General features: G+C 40.5%; 1 protein-coding gene across 6 annotated transcripts in view; it reads left to right on the top strand.

Annotated features, from left to right (window-relative positions):
- The window catches only part of TRMT2B (tRNA methyltransferase 2 homolog B), an 88,898-nt gene that overhangs the window by 6,278 nt on the left and 66,332 nt on the right, over positions 1-16,288 (top strand). The window lies entirely within an intron of this gene.

The raw sequence follows: 16,288 nt of genomic DNA, 5'->3' as shown, positions 1-16,288 counted from the left end.
TATCACAGCAAGTTCTACTGGACAGCACTAACATATAGCTGGAATGTTCAGTCTGAAAGGTCAGATGAAATGGTGAGCTTACACAAGAGCTCACTTGACCTTTTCCCAGTACCTCATTAGGTCTGTTGCTGTTCCATCATTCTGAGTTCCTTATCTGCTGAGACCATGACCCAAGAATCCGTGGGACAACCTTCTCTTATCCTGTTTGTTTTCTATTCTTTGAGGTGATACTGCAGAAGTCTTTTGTTTCACTGGTTATATTCTTTTGCAGGTGAAATTTGAAGCTCAGAAGAAAATTTTACAGAGACTAGAATCTTACCTACAAATGCTCAATGGAGTCAATGTGACAACAGCTGCACCCAGATCTGAGGGCCTCTGTTGTTTTCTCCATCCTATTATACCTTCTGTAAACCCCTACTTCCCTATCCTTTATCTACCAAGTCTCCTTAATAGCTAATACTATCAGCCAATACTTAACCAGGCACTTGCTGGGGACCAGGCCCTATGCTAAGTGAGTAACATGTATCATTGTCTTGTTTACTATTTACAGTCACACTGAGGGATAGACAGTGTCATTTTACAGATGAATACTTGAGGCTCAGAGAGATTAAGTGATTCGACCAAGGACACACATCTAGAAAGTGCCAGAGCTAAGGTTTACACTCAAGTTGATCTGATGCAGAGCCCACTTTCTCAACCAGTACGCTACTGCCTCCTTAGAAAGATTCCAGACTTTGGAAAACTTCTAATGAGGCCGCAGAAAGGCAGAATTTAATTTGTGGCAGAGGTTGGCAAACTATGGCCCTGAGGCCACATCTGCTCTGCTGCTCGGCTTTGTAAATAAAGTTTTATTGGAACACAGCTGAGCTCACTTGTTTATGGATTGTCTATGGCTACTTTTGCACTACAGTGGCAGAGTTGAATAGTTGTGACAGGGACCGTATGGCCTGCAAAGCCTAAAATGATTTACTGTCTGGCCCTTTATTGAAAAAGTTTTCTGACTCCTGCTTTATGGCAAGATTGGAACTGCTTTCTCCTATGGAGTGTCTATGGAGTGTTTTGATCTTCTCAGTCATGGAATTTCACCTATGCCATACCTTCCAAGCAAGCATCATTTATTTTTTCTCATCCAGAGAACATTCTTTCATTCTTTGTATTGTCCTCCTTGGTTTTATTTGACCTGTTGTCCCTCTCCTGTCCTTCTGCCTTCTCCAGCCTGTCATCAGTGGCTACCGAAATAAGTCCACCTTCTCTGTGAACTGAGGTCCAGATGGCAATCCAAAGACTGTGGGGTACTACCTGGGAACTTGGAGAGGTCAGTCGAAGGCTGTGACTAGAAGAAATAACCAAACAAAAACTGAGAGGAAAGGGGAGGGTGCAGAGAACAGTGTCTGTGGGAGTAGAGAGGAGTGGGAAATATGGTGGCTCTAAAGGAGAAAGTTGAATTGGAAGCCTTTGATGCAGAGCATGATCACAAGATTAATTGGAGATGTGGTATATATATACACAATGGAATATTGCTCAGCTACAAAAAATGAAATAATGCCATTTGCAGCAATGTGGACCTAGAGATGATTATATTAAGTGAGGTAAGCCAGACAGAGAAAAACAAATATATCATTTATATGTGGAATCAAAAAAAAATGATACAAATGAACTTACTTGCAAACCAGAAATAGACCCACAGACATAGAAAACAAACTTATGGTTACCAAAGGGGAAAGTGGGGGAGGGATAAATTAGGAGTTTGGGATTAACATACACTACTATAACATACACTATAAATCCATACAGTGGATTTATACACTACTATATATAAAATAGATGACCAACAAGGGCCTACTGTATAGCACAGGGAACTGTACTCAATATTTTGTAATAACCTATAAAGGAAAAGAATCTAAAATATATATATATATGTATATGTATATATATACATATAAAACTGAATCACTGTGCTGTACACCTGAAAGTAACACAACATTGTAAATCAACTATACTTCAATTTAAAAAAAGGCATTAAAAAATAAGATTAATTGGGGATACTTTTTGGTGAGTAGTCATTGTATTATAGTGCTAGGAATCAACCTCCCCACCCCCCAGCTTTCTTCCTCTAAAAGCAATATGCCTGAGACCTAGTAAGCACTTCATAAATATTGATGCTGGTGCTGCTGGTCTCATTATCATCATTGTTGTCAACATCGTCGTCATCATCATTGTTATCATTTTATGTTGCTTTATGTACTGGGAGCAGTCTCCTGCTTATTAGAGACATGCCCTTTCTATTTCACATCCCCATATCCCTGAAAATTAAGAGCTTTCTGCGATAAATCTGCCTTAAAAGAACTGGTAGGGGAGGTGAGTGCTGGTGAGAGAAATCACAGTGGCATATTTCTGAGACTTAATTCCAGTATCCATTCCCAGATTCTATTCCTGAACTTACCATTTGCCCATTTTCAATAAATCCACTTGAAACACCATCATTTTGTATTAGTTACACTGTTTAATATCCATATGCCTTAAACTACAGTTCATTAGGGTAGGCACTTGGCTTTCTTTTTTTCCCCTGTGTGCTGAATTAAATGAGTATATGATGTCAGTGTTCTGTTATTCACTAACAGAAAAACAAAACCCATTACATTTTACTTCCCTCTTAAAATCTGAACAGAAAGCAGACATTATCATATTGCACATTTGTGGCATGAGAGAAAATATTGCGGACTAGCTCCATTAAGAATAAGCTTTTTAATGGCCAGACCAGGAAACAGGTTTTCTCTGAAAAATGGCCTTGAGCATGAATTAGGTACTTTGCTTCTTCATATTTGCATATGCCTCTTTGGATTAGGGGATTTGAGTTGCTAGACATTTTATTCTAAATAATCTTTTAGGAAGAAAACCATGTAAATCAAATTCTTTTTCTTTCCATAGACAGGAACATGGTCTGTGTACGGTCTAACCATCTGAAAAACATCCCCAAGAAACACAGTCAAGTGGCACAGGTAATAAGGAACAAAGGCTGGTTGAAGATGACCCCAGGCATTGCAGTCTATAACGGCAGCATGCCTGATATTTTAATCATAGAGCTCTTCTAGTGCTACAGGGGAGGAGGGGTTCTGTTCTGAAAGTGTACTTCTTAACGGTGGAGAGAACATTGCTAGTGTTTCATTTCAGAGAGGGTGGAGAGGAGGAGAGAGAACTGCATCCATTATTGCAAATGTCAAGCATCCAAGGAATTTAATACAAGGGAAATTTAGGACAGAGAGATACTGATAAGGGCAGGATAGCAAGTGGCAGGTGTCTGTATTTGGAAGGCTAGTGTTTTCAGCAGAACAAGGTTGAAACATATCATGAGAGATGTGGGAATGGGCGTAAGGCATCTACATCATTAGATTGGCCTCTGAGACATTTTAGTATCCCTCTATTTCATGTACCCACTATTTATTGAGTACCTACTATGTGTCAGGCACTGGACTAGGTGCTGGGGATCCAGTGGTGATTCAAACAAACATGGTACCTGCCCTCCTGGAACTTAAAAGAAAAAGGCAAAAGAAACAGGACTTCCAAATGACATACTTGTTCCCTGTTTATACTTACAGCACCCATCCTCCTAATGATTCAGCTTTCTGACACTTGGGTGGTGCCTTCTCATAGGACACATCTTGACCTCAAAGATTTCCTGGCTAGAACACAGCTCCCATCATAGGATCATTCTCTGGAAATCTTCCTGCATGACCCTTGTCAGCTTCTTCTCCCATTGTCTTCAGTGACTATTCCAAACTCTTACCTCTCCTCGAATTTCCTATCCCATCACATTTACCCTTGCTCTTGACAGATGGCTGTGCCTGGTTCTTCACTGGAAAATTAAGACCAACAGATGAGGATTCCCTTAGCTGCTTCCCCTACCATCTACCAATTTCGCTGAAATCTTACCCCTCCTTTCCCTCCTATCTCAGTGAAATGCTGTTAGTCTTCTACCTGTCCAAGGCTATTCTTCCTTGAAACACCATCTTGGACTCATCTCCTCTCTCCCCAGGTCCCTTATTCCTTTGTTACATTCCCTCTTTCTCCCGTTTCTTTACCTACTTTTCTCCACCTCTACCGGCTCTTTTCTTTCATAAACATATTCAATTAAAAAAAATCTGATGGTTCTTGCTTCTGCCCCCAACAATTCCTAGAAATTAATCTTGCCAAATTCATCAGTGAGCTCTGTTTTGCCAAATTAAATGGAAACTTTCTGCCCCTAACTTACTCAACTTTTCTCTGCCTTTGGTACCACTTATTATTCTTATTTTCCTCCTTGGGAACACTGTCTTTGTTTGGTTTCTGTGATACCATTCTCTGATGGTTTTCCTCCTATTTCGCTGGCCACTTCTTAGTCGTTCTCATGGGATCTTTTTCTCCCTTTCTTTCCCACGATAAGTGTTGGTGTCCTCCAGGACTCTGTCCTTGGCCTTCTTTTTGAATATATTCATGGGAGATTGCACACCACTATAGCTGATGATTGGAATGACCACCTGTAAATTGACAACTCCTAAACTTATATTTGCATACCAGCTCCATCTTGAGCTTCAGGAGGTGGGGTTCCAAAGGCTACCGAACATCCTCACCTAGTTTTCCTGTAGAGCTCTTCAAATCAGCATTGGCCCAGATCCAGATTTCTCAACCTTCGCACTATTAACATTTTGGGTTGGATGGTTATTTATTGTGTGGGGCTATTAGGTGCACTGGAGGATGTTTAGCAGCATCCGTGGCCTCTGCCCCTAGAGGCCATGAGTTGTGACAACCAAAACTGCCTCCAGATATCTCTTGTGGGGCACAATCACCTCCGGTTGAGAACCATTGCCCTAAACTAAATTTACCCTCTTCCCTTTCCAAATGTGCCCTTTTTTCTCACGTTAGTAAATGGTAGCAACGTGTACTAGAAACATATGTCCTCTTAGACTCCTCTGTCTTAATCCTACCACTTCCTCCTCAGCCACATATAATAAATCTCCACGTCCTTTCAGTTTTCCTTTCTTTTTTTTTTGTTTTCTTATTTATTTCGTTCAGTTTTCCTTTCTAAAAATACTTTGACTCTACCCTCTTCTTTCTATTTCCACCACCATCATCACCACTCCAGTCCAAGCAACTGGTCTCTAGCATCTGTATTGTTATGACTGTAGATATTCACTCCTGAGCCAAGTAGATGTACTAAGATTTTGTTTCCTTTATTGTACTGTTTTTTTCTTTCATTTTATGTTGTGGAAAATTACAAACGTGTAAAAGTATAGAATGGTATAACAAACCCCATGTACCCATTACCCAGCTTCAGTAACTATCAACACATGGCCCATCTTGCTTTCACTATACTCTCACCCACTTTCCACCAGCCCCTTTGGATTTGTTTGAGGCAAATTCCAGACATATATCATATAAGATATAAATACCACAGCATGAGTTTTAACAGAAAGGACTTAATTTTTTAACATAGTTTCATACCATTGTCACACCTGCAAATAAACATTTATCCCATAATATCATCAACTACCTAGTAAATGTTCAGATTAGGCACTTTTATCTCATAAAAAGCTTAATTGATATAGTTGGCTTGTTCAAATCAGGATTCAAACAAGGTATATACATTGCATTTGATTAACATGTCTCTTTAGCCTCTTAATTTTTAAGTACCCCTCCCTATTAATTTTTTTGTCCCTACAATTTACTTTTTGAAGAAACTGGTTTGTTTTCCTCTGGAGATTCTCCCATTCTGGATTTTGCTGATTGAATCCCCTTGATATCATTGAATGTTCTTCCTCTATCCCCTGTATTTCCTCTAAGCTGGTAGATCTAGAGTGTTGATCAGATTCAGGTTTGATTTTTGGCAAGAATGTTTTTATATGTAGATGTCTAATGGGCTCTCTTTTTTGGTGATGTTAACATTGAACAGCGGATTCAGGTGTCATCAGTCTGATTCACTCATTGAAAAGTTCCCTGTCAGCTTTTCGCTTAATGGTTTAGCTGTCATTAGTGATCAGTGCCTAGATCTCTTATTTTGGGGGGGGGGGGTTGCAATGCAGTTCTGTTCTAAATCTATTATTTATTAGCTGGAATTCTTCTAGAAATAACTTTTCCCTATCAACCCTTTGGTTACTCTAAGGTACTCTTACAGGAAAGGCAGGATAAATCCTTGGTTCTTTCACCTTCCTCAAAAGATGATCAGTTAATGTGTTTGTTTTGGTATCATTAGGAACTCATAGATTTTTAACATACTTGATATGTTTCAATCTACTGCCGATACTAGGGGTTTTTTGGTACTCCAGTTACTCCATTTTTGGCCAATTGGAACCTCTTTAAATTGGCTGTGAGACCTAGATGGCTGTGATAGTTCTGGAATGATAAGATATTTCTAGCACATCTAGTCCATTTTATGCCTGGGAGCTGGAATCAGCCGTTTCTTTTTTTTTTTTTGCGGTACGCGGGCCTCTCACTGTTGTGGCCTCTCCCATTGTGGAGCAAGGCTCCGGACGCGCAGACTCAGCGGCCATGGCTCACGGGCCCAGCTGCTCCGCTGCATGTGGGATCTTCCAGGACTGGGGCACGAACCCGCGTCCCCTGCATCGGCAGGCGGACTCTCAACCACTGCGCCACCAGGGAAGCCCTCAGCCGTTTCTTTAAGGAATCCTTGTCTCTGTTAGTGGGAAATGGCAGGGTGCTAGGTGCGTGCTTATTTATACTGAGTTGGTCATATTTCAATGCCTTTTTAGTGGACAGAGCTAGGAAATATTTTTTAAAAGAAAATATATCATGAGTTCACAGTAATATGTCCAAATCAAATTAAAAATTATAGAGTTTTTACTTAAATCCTTTGATTTTATATTTTTATCTCTTGTCTCTTACAATTAAAACTTTAGTCCTGACAACATTAGAATACTTACAATTGACCCTTGAACAAGGCCATGGTTAAGGGCGCCAACCCCTGTGCAGTCGAAAATCCACGTCGTATCTGTGGTTCCACATCTGTGGATTCAATCAGCCATGCGTCGTGTAGTACTGTAGTACACGTTTAGTGAAAAAAACTTCATATAAGTGGACCTGTGCAGTTCAAACCCATGTTGTTCAAGGGTCAGCTGTACTTATTTATTCCATCCTACTCTTTACATATAATTTCAGAACAACAATACTAGTATTATTACTAACAAATTATTACTGAAAAGAGCTCAAGATTTCTGTCCAGTTCTTTTTGTCCAATTATTGTGGCTCTGAAGGAATTCATCTCTTTGTAGTTACACCACCAACTTGACATGATACATGGATTCTTTTTTTTTCTTCATTCTTGCTTTCAAATTTTAGGGATTGATTTTTTTCTTTTTCCTTTTGATTAAATTTTTGTTTTATAATTTTGTAAGATATTTACATGGTTTCAAAGTCATATCTACAAAATAAAGGTGTATTTTCTTTTTGTTTTGTTTTTTGGCCGCGCCACATGCAGGATCTTAGTTCCCTGACCAGAGATTGAACCCGCCCCCCCTGCAGTGGAAGTGCAGAGTCTTAACCACTGGACCTCCAGGGAAGTCCCATAAAGGTGTATTTAAAGAGGTCTAGTTTTCACTTCTGTCCCCTCTGCCCAGTTCCCTTCCTCCTTCTATGGGTAACATTTTTATTCACTTTTATTTATTTTAAAAAATGGAAACATATTTGTATCTCCCCTTTTCTTAGCTAAAAGGTAGCTTAATATGGACACAGTTCAGTACCTTTTTTCCACATAATAATATGCTTCATTTTTTTAATATTTACAATTGTTATATCTTCTTGGATTGATCCTTTGATCATTTTTTTAACATCTTTATTGGAGTATAATTGCTTTACAATGGTGTGTTAGTTTCTGCTGTATGCTTCATTTAAAAAAAATAACTGCTTAGTCCTATGTAATATGATGGATTTTACAACTTTTAGTTTTCATTGGCTTGAATAATTACCTAATTTTCTCATTGGCTTAGTTTTCTCTGAACCTATTGCTATTTTTTTTTTCTGAGTGCTCTAAGAGCTCTGTCAAACATTCATCAATGTTCTCCATATGGTCTAAAACTTGAGTTTAGTATTTTCCCTGAAGACCTTTTTTCTGAAGTCTCCATCCTAGGCTCCTGAGGCCTTCTGCCTAGCTGTTATCTTGGGACTCCTTTTGCTGTTCTTCTGTCTTTACCCCTGTTTCTCAGATCCCCCGTCTTCCTTTTTCTGGTTTACATCCTCATTTAGTTGGAATACAACCTCCATTAGCTTCCTGAGGAAGGGTGCCTAGGAGTAAACTTTGAGTCTTTGCATGTCTATAAATGTCTTAGTTCTTTCCTGACATATGACTGAGAGTATTTCTAGATTTCAAATACTAGGTTTGAATCATTTGCCTTTATAAATTTGAAGACATGGTCTCATTGTCATCTGGCCGCTAATATTGTATAAGCCTGGATGCTACTTTAAGTCCTATTCCTTTGTAGATAATCTCTCCCCTCTTTATTTCTCTAGAAGCTTTTAGGGAATCTCTGTCCATGAAACTTCATGATCATGTGGCCCTTCTTTCATTCATTGTGATGGACACTTTCTAGTCCTTGTCAAGCTGGAAACTAATACTTTCAGACATGGGAAATTTTCCTGTATTATTATTTTTTTAATTTATTTTTTATTTTTATATTTTTGGCCATGCCACGTGGCTTGTGGGATCTTAGTTCCCCAACCAGGGACTGAACCCGGGCCCCTGCAGTGAAAGTGCCAAGTCCTTACCACTGGACCACCAGGGAATTCCCTATTTTTATTTTTTTTTATTGAAGTATAGTTGATTTACAATGTTGTGTTAGTTTCAAGTGTACGGCAAACTGATTCAGTTATATATATATATTCTTTATCAGATTCTTTTCCATTATAGGTTATTATAAGGTGTTGAATATACTTCCCAGTGCCATACAGTAGATCCTTGTTGTTTCTCTATTTTATATATAGTAGTGTGTATATGTTAATCCCCAAATTCTAATTTATCCCTCCCCTGCCCCTTCCCCTTTGGTAACCATAAGTTTGTTTCTATATCTGTGAGTCTGTTTCTGTTTTATTTTATGTATGTATGTATGTATGACTGGCTGTGTTGGGTCTTCATTGCTGTGCGTGGGCTTTCTCTAGTTGTGGTGAGTGGGGGCTACTCTTTGTTGTGGTGCGCGGGCTTCTCATTGTTGTGGCTTCTCTTGTTGCAGAGCATGGGCTCTAGGCACGCAGGCTTCAGTAGTTGTGGCACATGGGCTCAATAGTTGTGATTTGTGGGCTCTAGAGCTCAGGCTCAGTAGTTGTGGTGCACGGGCTTAGTTGCTCCGCGACATGTGGGATCTTCCTGGGCCAGGGCGAACCCATGTCCCTTGTATTGGCAGGCAGATTCTTAACCACTGCGCCACCAGGGAAGCCCTCTGTTTGGTAAATAAGTTCATTTGTATCATTGTTTTAGATTCCACATATAAGTGATATCATATGATATTTATGTTTCTCTGTCTGACTTACTTCACTTTGTATGATAATCTCTAGGCCCATCTATGGGTTACTGCACATGGCATTATTTCATTCTTTTTATGGCTGAGTAATATTTCATTGTATATATGTACCACATCTTCTTTATCCGTTCCTCTGTCGATGGACATTTAGGTTGTTTCCATGTCTGGGCTATTGTAAATAGAGCTGCAATGAACACTGTGGTCCATGACTCTTTTTGAATTATGGTTTTCTCAGGGTATATGCCCAGCAGTGGATTGCTGGATCATATGGCAACTCTATTTTTAGTCTTTTAAGGAACCTCCATACTGTTCTCCATAGTGGCTGCACCACTTTACATTCCCACTGACACTGCAGGAGGGTTCCCTTTTCTCCACACCCTCTCTGCCATTTATTTGTAGACTTTTTTTTTAATTGGAGTATAGTTGCTTTACAAAGTTGTATTAGTTTCTGCTGTACAGCAAAGTGATTCAGTTATACATATATATATATATATATATCCACTATTTTTTAGATTTCCTTCCCATTTAGGTCACCACAGAGCATTGAGTAAAGTTCCCTGTGCTATACAGTACATTCTCATTAGTTATCTATTTTATATATAGTATTTGTAGACTTTTTGATGATGGCCATTCTGACTGGTGTGATGTATTATTTCTTTAAGTACTTCCTCTCATTTTCTTTGTTCTCTCTATACCTCCTATTATTTGGATTTTGGACTTCATGAATTGATTCTGTAATCTGCTACTCATTCCTCTTCTATTTTCCATCTCTTTTCCCTTTTGTTCTTCTTTTTGTGAAATTTTCTTGAAATAAATGCCAACATTTTTATTGACTTTTTTTCTACCACCTTTTAATTTTCAAAAGCTTTTGCTTGTTCTCTGATTGTTCCTTTTGTATAGCATCTTCTTTTTTTAAAATAATGTAATATATATATACACATATATATATATATTTTTTTTTTTAATCTTGCTTTTGCCTTTTTTTTCCTCTTTTTTTTTTTTTTTTTTTGCGGTATGTGGGCCTCTCACTGTTGCGGCCTCTCCCGTTGTGGAGCAAGCACAGGCTCCGGACGTGCAGGCTCAGCGGCCATGGTTCATGGGCCCAGCCGCTCCGCGGCATGTGGGATCTTCCCGGACCAGGGCACGAACCCGTGTCCCCTGCATCGGCAGGCAGACTCTCAACCACTGCGCCACCAGGGAAGCCCTTTTTCCTGTTTTTTGAATTGTCTGCTTCCTTCAGGGATTTTTTTTCCCTGTTTGTTTTGGGTATTGTCTTTTGCAATGAAGGCTTTAATCAAATAGCTGGTGGTAGTTGCCTGACCGTTCATGTTTAAGCATGAGGCTTTAAATTGATTGGCAATTCAGCTTGAGTGGGTTTGTTGATTCTTGGCTTGACTGCTGGTGCTTGTGGGTGGGGGCCCATATCTCTCTCGGGAGATCATTACTCTGGGACTATTCAGTTTCTTGAGAGAATTTACATTGAATCTTCCTGTTTCCACCCCTGTGCCACCACTCCGCCTGGTATTTCCTGGTATTTGTGTGTTCATTTTTTCCTAAGGGAAAAAACATCCCCAACCTCCTGCTACAGAAGGATAGAGGTTTTTGGTAGGATGAGGTTGTTTACCAGTTTTATGTCCAGACTTTCAACCAAACCCTGTTTTAAGCCCTGTACCTTATCCCATCTCTATCTCCTTGCACTACAAGTTTGAGCCTTTCCAGGCTTGTGTGGAGCAGATAAGCCTTACCTCTCATCAGATCCCCCTTTGTAGGCAATCCGGATGTAGCTTCCTTCATCTTGCTAAGTCAGTTGCCATTCCAGTCTTTTATCTGGTTTGCTCTTATTGTCTTCTCTCCCATTATCTCTGTTCTTTCTCTCATTTATTCATTCAACAAGTACAATTGAGTACCTACAAATGCCAGGCACTATTCTAGGTGCTTAGGATACAATAATGAAGAAAATATCCCTTCCCTTGTGGAACTTATATTTTAGTGGGGGGAGACAGATTTTTAAAAAAAAATAATAAAGTAAATTATATAATATGTTAGAAGGTGATAAGTGCAGTGCTGGTCTGAATGTTTCTGTCCCTCCAAATTTCATATGTTGAAATCCTCACCCCCAAGGTAATAGTATTAAGAGGTTGGGGCCTTTGGGCGGTGCTTAGGTCATGAGAGTGGAGCCTTCATGATTAGGATTAGTGCCCTTATAAAAGAGGACCCAGAGAACTAGCTTGTCCATTCTTTTCATTTATTTATTTATTTATTTGTTTGTTTTTTAAAAATTTTTTGGCTGTGTTGGGTCATCGTTGCTGTGCACGGGCTTTCTGTAGTTGTGGTGAGCGGGGGCTACTCTTCGTTGTGGTGCGTGGGCTTCTCATTGTGGTGGCTTCTCTTGTTGCAGAGCATGGGTTCTAGGCACGCAGGCTTCAGTAGTTGTGGCATGTGGGCTCAGTAGTTGTGGCTCATGGTCTCTTGAGCGCAGGCTCAGTAGTTGTGGCGCACGGGCTTAGTTGCTCCGTGGCATGTGGGATCTTCCCGGACCAGGGCTCAAACCCGTGTCCCCTGCATTGGCAGGCAGATTCTTAACCACTGTGCCACCAGGGAAGCCCCTAGCTTGTCCATTCTGCCATGTGAGGTTCCAGTGAAAAGACAGAAGCCGTCATTGAGGAAGCTGTCACCAGACACTGAATCTGCCGGAACCTTGATTTTGGATTTCCCAGTCTCCGGAACTGAGGAATTTTTGTTGTTTATAAGTCATCCAGTTTATGGTACTTTTGTTTTAGCAGTCCAAACAGACTAAGACAAATGCCCTGGGGAAAATGCAGCAGGATAAGGAGGATGAGAAGTCATAAGTTTGGGGGAAATGCGGGTTGTAATTTTAAATGGGATCAACGTAGGCTTCATTGAGAAGGTGATATTTGAATAAAGCAGTAGTTCTCAACTGGAATTAGTTTTGCCCTACAGGGGACATTTAGCAATGTTGGAGACATTTTTGGTTGTCACCACTGGGGGATAGTTGGACGGTGCTACTGGTATCTTTCTAGTGAGTAGAGGCCAAGGATGCTGTTAAACATCCTGCAGTGTAGAGGACAGCCCCCCACAACACAGAATTGACAATAGTGCCAAGGTTGAGAAACTTTGGAATTAAGACTTAAAGGAAATGAGGGTGTCAACCATGTGAAGGTCTGAGGGAAGAGCATTCTAGCCAAAGAAAACAGCCATGGCAAAGGCCCTAAGGTAGGAGTATGGCATGCTTTCTGGAGGAACTGAAGGTAGACTCAGAAGAGTAATAGGAGAAGAGGTAAGGTAGTTAATGGGGGCCAGATAGTGTAGTGCCTTAGAGGTCATTGTTGGGACTTTGGCTTTTATTCTGAGCTGTTGGAGGTTTTGATTGGGGGGCGGGCATCTCATGATATGATTTAGGTTTTAAACAGGATCACTCTGGCTATTATATTGTGTATGGATTGTTGCAGGGAAAGGTAGAAGCAGGGAGAGACTAGTTAGGAGGCTCATGTGGTAATCCAGATGTGAGATGATATAGCCCAGTGGGAGCAGCAGTGGAGGTGGATATATCCTGAAGACAGAACTGCAGGATTTCTTGATTGATTGAGTGAAAGGTATAAGAGAAAGAGAGGAGTGAAAAATGGCTCTAGGTTTTTGGGAGGAGAAAGTGGAACAGTGGAGTTACTATCTACGGAAATGGAAAAAGCTGTGGCAGAGCAGATTTGAGCAGGGGGAGGTTAGTAGCTCAATTTTGGACATGTTGCATTGAGATACCTATTAGGCATCTGAGTGGATATGTTAAATAGGTAGTTGGATCTGTTAGGATGAGGTTCAAGAATTAGAAATCTTGGAGTTGTTAACATGTAGATGTTATTTAAAATCATGAGACTGGAAGAGATGACCAAGGGAGTGAGAGTAGATAGAAAGAGAACAGGAACATGGACTGAACCCAGGGGCATTCCCATTTTAAGAGGTCTGAGAGGAGAAGAGGAACCAGTAAAGGTGACTGAGAAGGGGCAGCCAGTGAGGTCAGAGGAAACCAGGAGAGTGTGGGATCCTGAAAGCCTAGTGAAGACAGTGAACTGAGGAGGAGGGGCTCATCAGCTGTGCCAGTGCTGCTAGTAGGTCAAGTAAGATGAGGAGTGTGAATTGACCTTTGAACTGCATGACACGGAGGTCGTTGGTGACCATAATGGGCGCTGTTTAGGTGGAGTGGTAGGGACCTGATTTGAGTGGGTGAGTAGAAGGAGAGGAATGGGAGGCAGTGAATATAGACAGTTCTTTTGAGGAGCTTTGCTACAAAGAGGAGCGGAGAAATGGAACAGTGGCTGGAGGGGAAAGTGGGTTCGAGAAGGTTACTTTTCTTTTTAAAGGTGGGAGAGTTAGAAGAACATGCTTGTGTATTGATGGGAATGATCCAGTAGTGAGGGAGGAAAATGATGCAAGAGAGAGAGAAGGGAGAATTGGTGGATCAATGAGTTTAAGTACGTTTATGTCTTTTTTATTCCTTTATTTCATTTTAGTAGGATTTTAAAGAGGAATAGTCTGTTATTTTAACCAGAAGGCCCTTTCACTCTTTTTAAAAATTTTATTTTATTGAGGTATAATTGACATGCAACATTGTGTAAGTTTAGGGTGTACAGTGTGTTGATTTGATACAGTTGACCCTTGAACAACATGGGGGTTGGGGCGCTGACCCTCTGCACAGTTGAAAATGCACCTATAACTCTGTAGTTGGCCCTCCATATCCTTGGTTTTCCCATATCTGCAGTTCCATGTCTCGAATTCAACCAACCCCAGATTCAACCAACCACAGATTGTGTAGTAATGTAGTACATATTTATTGAAAAAAATCCACATGTAAGTGGACCCACACAGTTCCAACCCATGCTGTTCAAGGGTCAACTGTATATTGCAATATGATGCTTAGGCATTCCCATGTAAGAATAGGAGTTTCAGGCTCTATTTTATAAATGAAGAAACCAAAGCCTTGGCTCATACAGTGGAGAAGCTGTATTTCATATTTACTTACCCATTATCTTCCAGGTCAGACTCAGTTTTTCAGTTCCCATCCTTCTAGGACCTCAAAGACATTTGAATCTTCTTCCAGAAAACATTCCTTTCCAACCAGCAAGTAAACAACAGTTGAACCAGTCTTTCTTTAAATCACCAACTTCAAAATTTGGAAAAATTTGTTCAGTGTAAGTATAGTTAAGCATCTTATGTTGCATTTATATGAAATTATAGCAGAAGTGGTCAAGTGCACCCTTAATTGATTTTTACCCTCTCAAGTGGCACTGTTTTTTGGTGTAACTCTCCCTTCCATGCACTATTTTGGGTTTGTGTGAAAATGCAGTGGATCCAGAACCCATGCATTATGAAAACCTAGTAGATCAGATAGTGTGTCCTGTTGTGGCAGCAACTGGCTTGTGTTTGAAGTTTGGCTTTAAGGATTTCTGATATCTCAACACTGAATCAGGATTGCTTTTGACCTGTATTTACCAGGGGAAGATGAAGGATCCAACTAAGCTAGTTGGCACCTGGTTATATGAAGAAATACAGAAACAATGGGCTTACATCAGGAAGTTATAAGTAAGAATGGAATTATAGCAGCTTAGTAGTATATTAGGAATTGCTGCCAGGAGGAATTCACAGAAATGGATGATTATTGTATTCCACGCTGTGTACACAACAAGCTGAAATTCTTCATACAGATACCTTTGCTGTTTCATACCTTCTTTCAATAATAATTATTGAGCACTGGTTATGTGCTAGACTCAGGATACAACTCTGAGCCTTCATGGAACATACTTTTTGGGCTGTCATGGATAGGATCCCTCAGTAAGGTTGCAGGGCAGTGATCATGTTTCTTATATCACTGCATTAGTTTGCTAGGACTGCCATAACAAAATCCCATAGACTGGGTGGCTTAAACAACATAAACTTATTTTCTCACAGTCCCGGAGGCTGGAAGTCCAAGATCAAGGTGTCAGCAGGTTTGGTTTCTTCGGAGACCTCTCTCCTTGGCTTGCAGATGGCTGCCTTTCTGCTGTGTCCTCATGTGGGCTTTCCTCTGTGCACGTGCACATCCCTGATGTTTCTGTGTATCCAAATTTCCTCTTCTTATAAGGACAACAGTCAGATTGGATTAGAGTCCACCTTAACTGCCTCATTTTAACTAATCACCTACTTAAAGGCCCTATTTCCAAACACAGTCACATTTTGAGGTACTGGGGGTTAGGACTTCAATGTATGAATCCTAGGGGGACACAGTTCAGCCCACAACACTCTCCTCTGGACCCCCAAAATTCATGTTCTTCTCACATGCAAAATAGATTCACCCCCATTCCAACAGCCCAAAATTCTTAACACATTCCAGCATCAACTCTAAGTCCTAAATCTCATCTAAATGAAGTGTGGATGAGAGGTATCAGTCAAGGTATAATTCATCCTAAGACAGAATTAGCTGTGAACCAGTGAAGCTGGACAAATTATCTGCTTCCCAAATACAATCGTAGGACAGGCATAGGATAGACATTCCCATTCCAAAAGGAACAAATCAGAAAGAAGAAAGGGGTCTTGGGTCCCAAGCAAATCTGAAACCTAGCAGGGCAAATTCCACTAAATTTTAAGGCTTGAGAATAATCCTCTATGGGTTGATACTGTCCTCCAGGCCCACTGGTGTGGTGGGCCCACTGGGGTAGCAGCATGGCCAACTGAAACCACAGCATTCGGACCCACCCTAATGGCCTAATTTTAACTTAAACACATCTTTAAAGACCTCGTCT

This window comes from Orcinus orca, chromosome X, assembly GCF_937001465.1.
Source record: "Orcinus orca chromosome X, mOrcOrc1.1, whole genome shotgun sequence".
Classification (NCBI taxonomy): domain Eukaryota; kingdom Metazoa; phylum Chordata; class Mammalia; order Artiodactyla; family Delphinidae; genus Orcinus; species Orcinus orca.
This window is presented reverse-complemented; position numbering and strand designations above follow the sequence as displayed.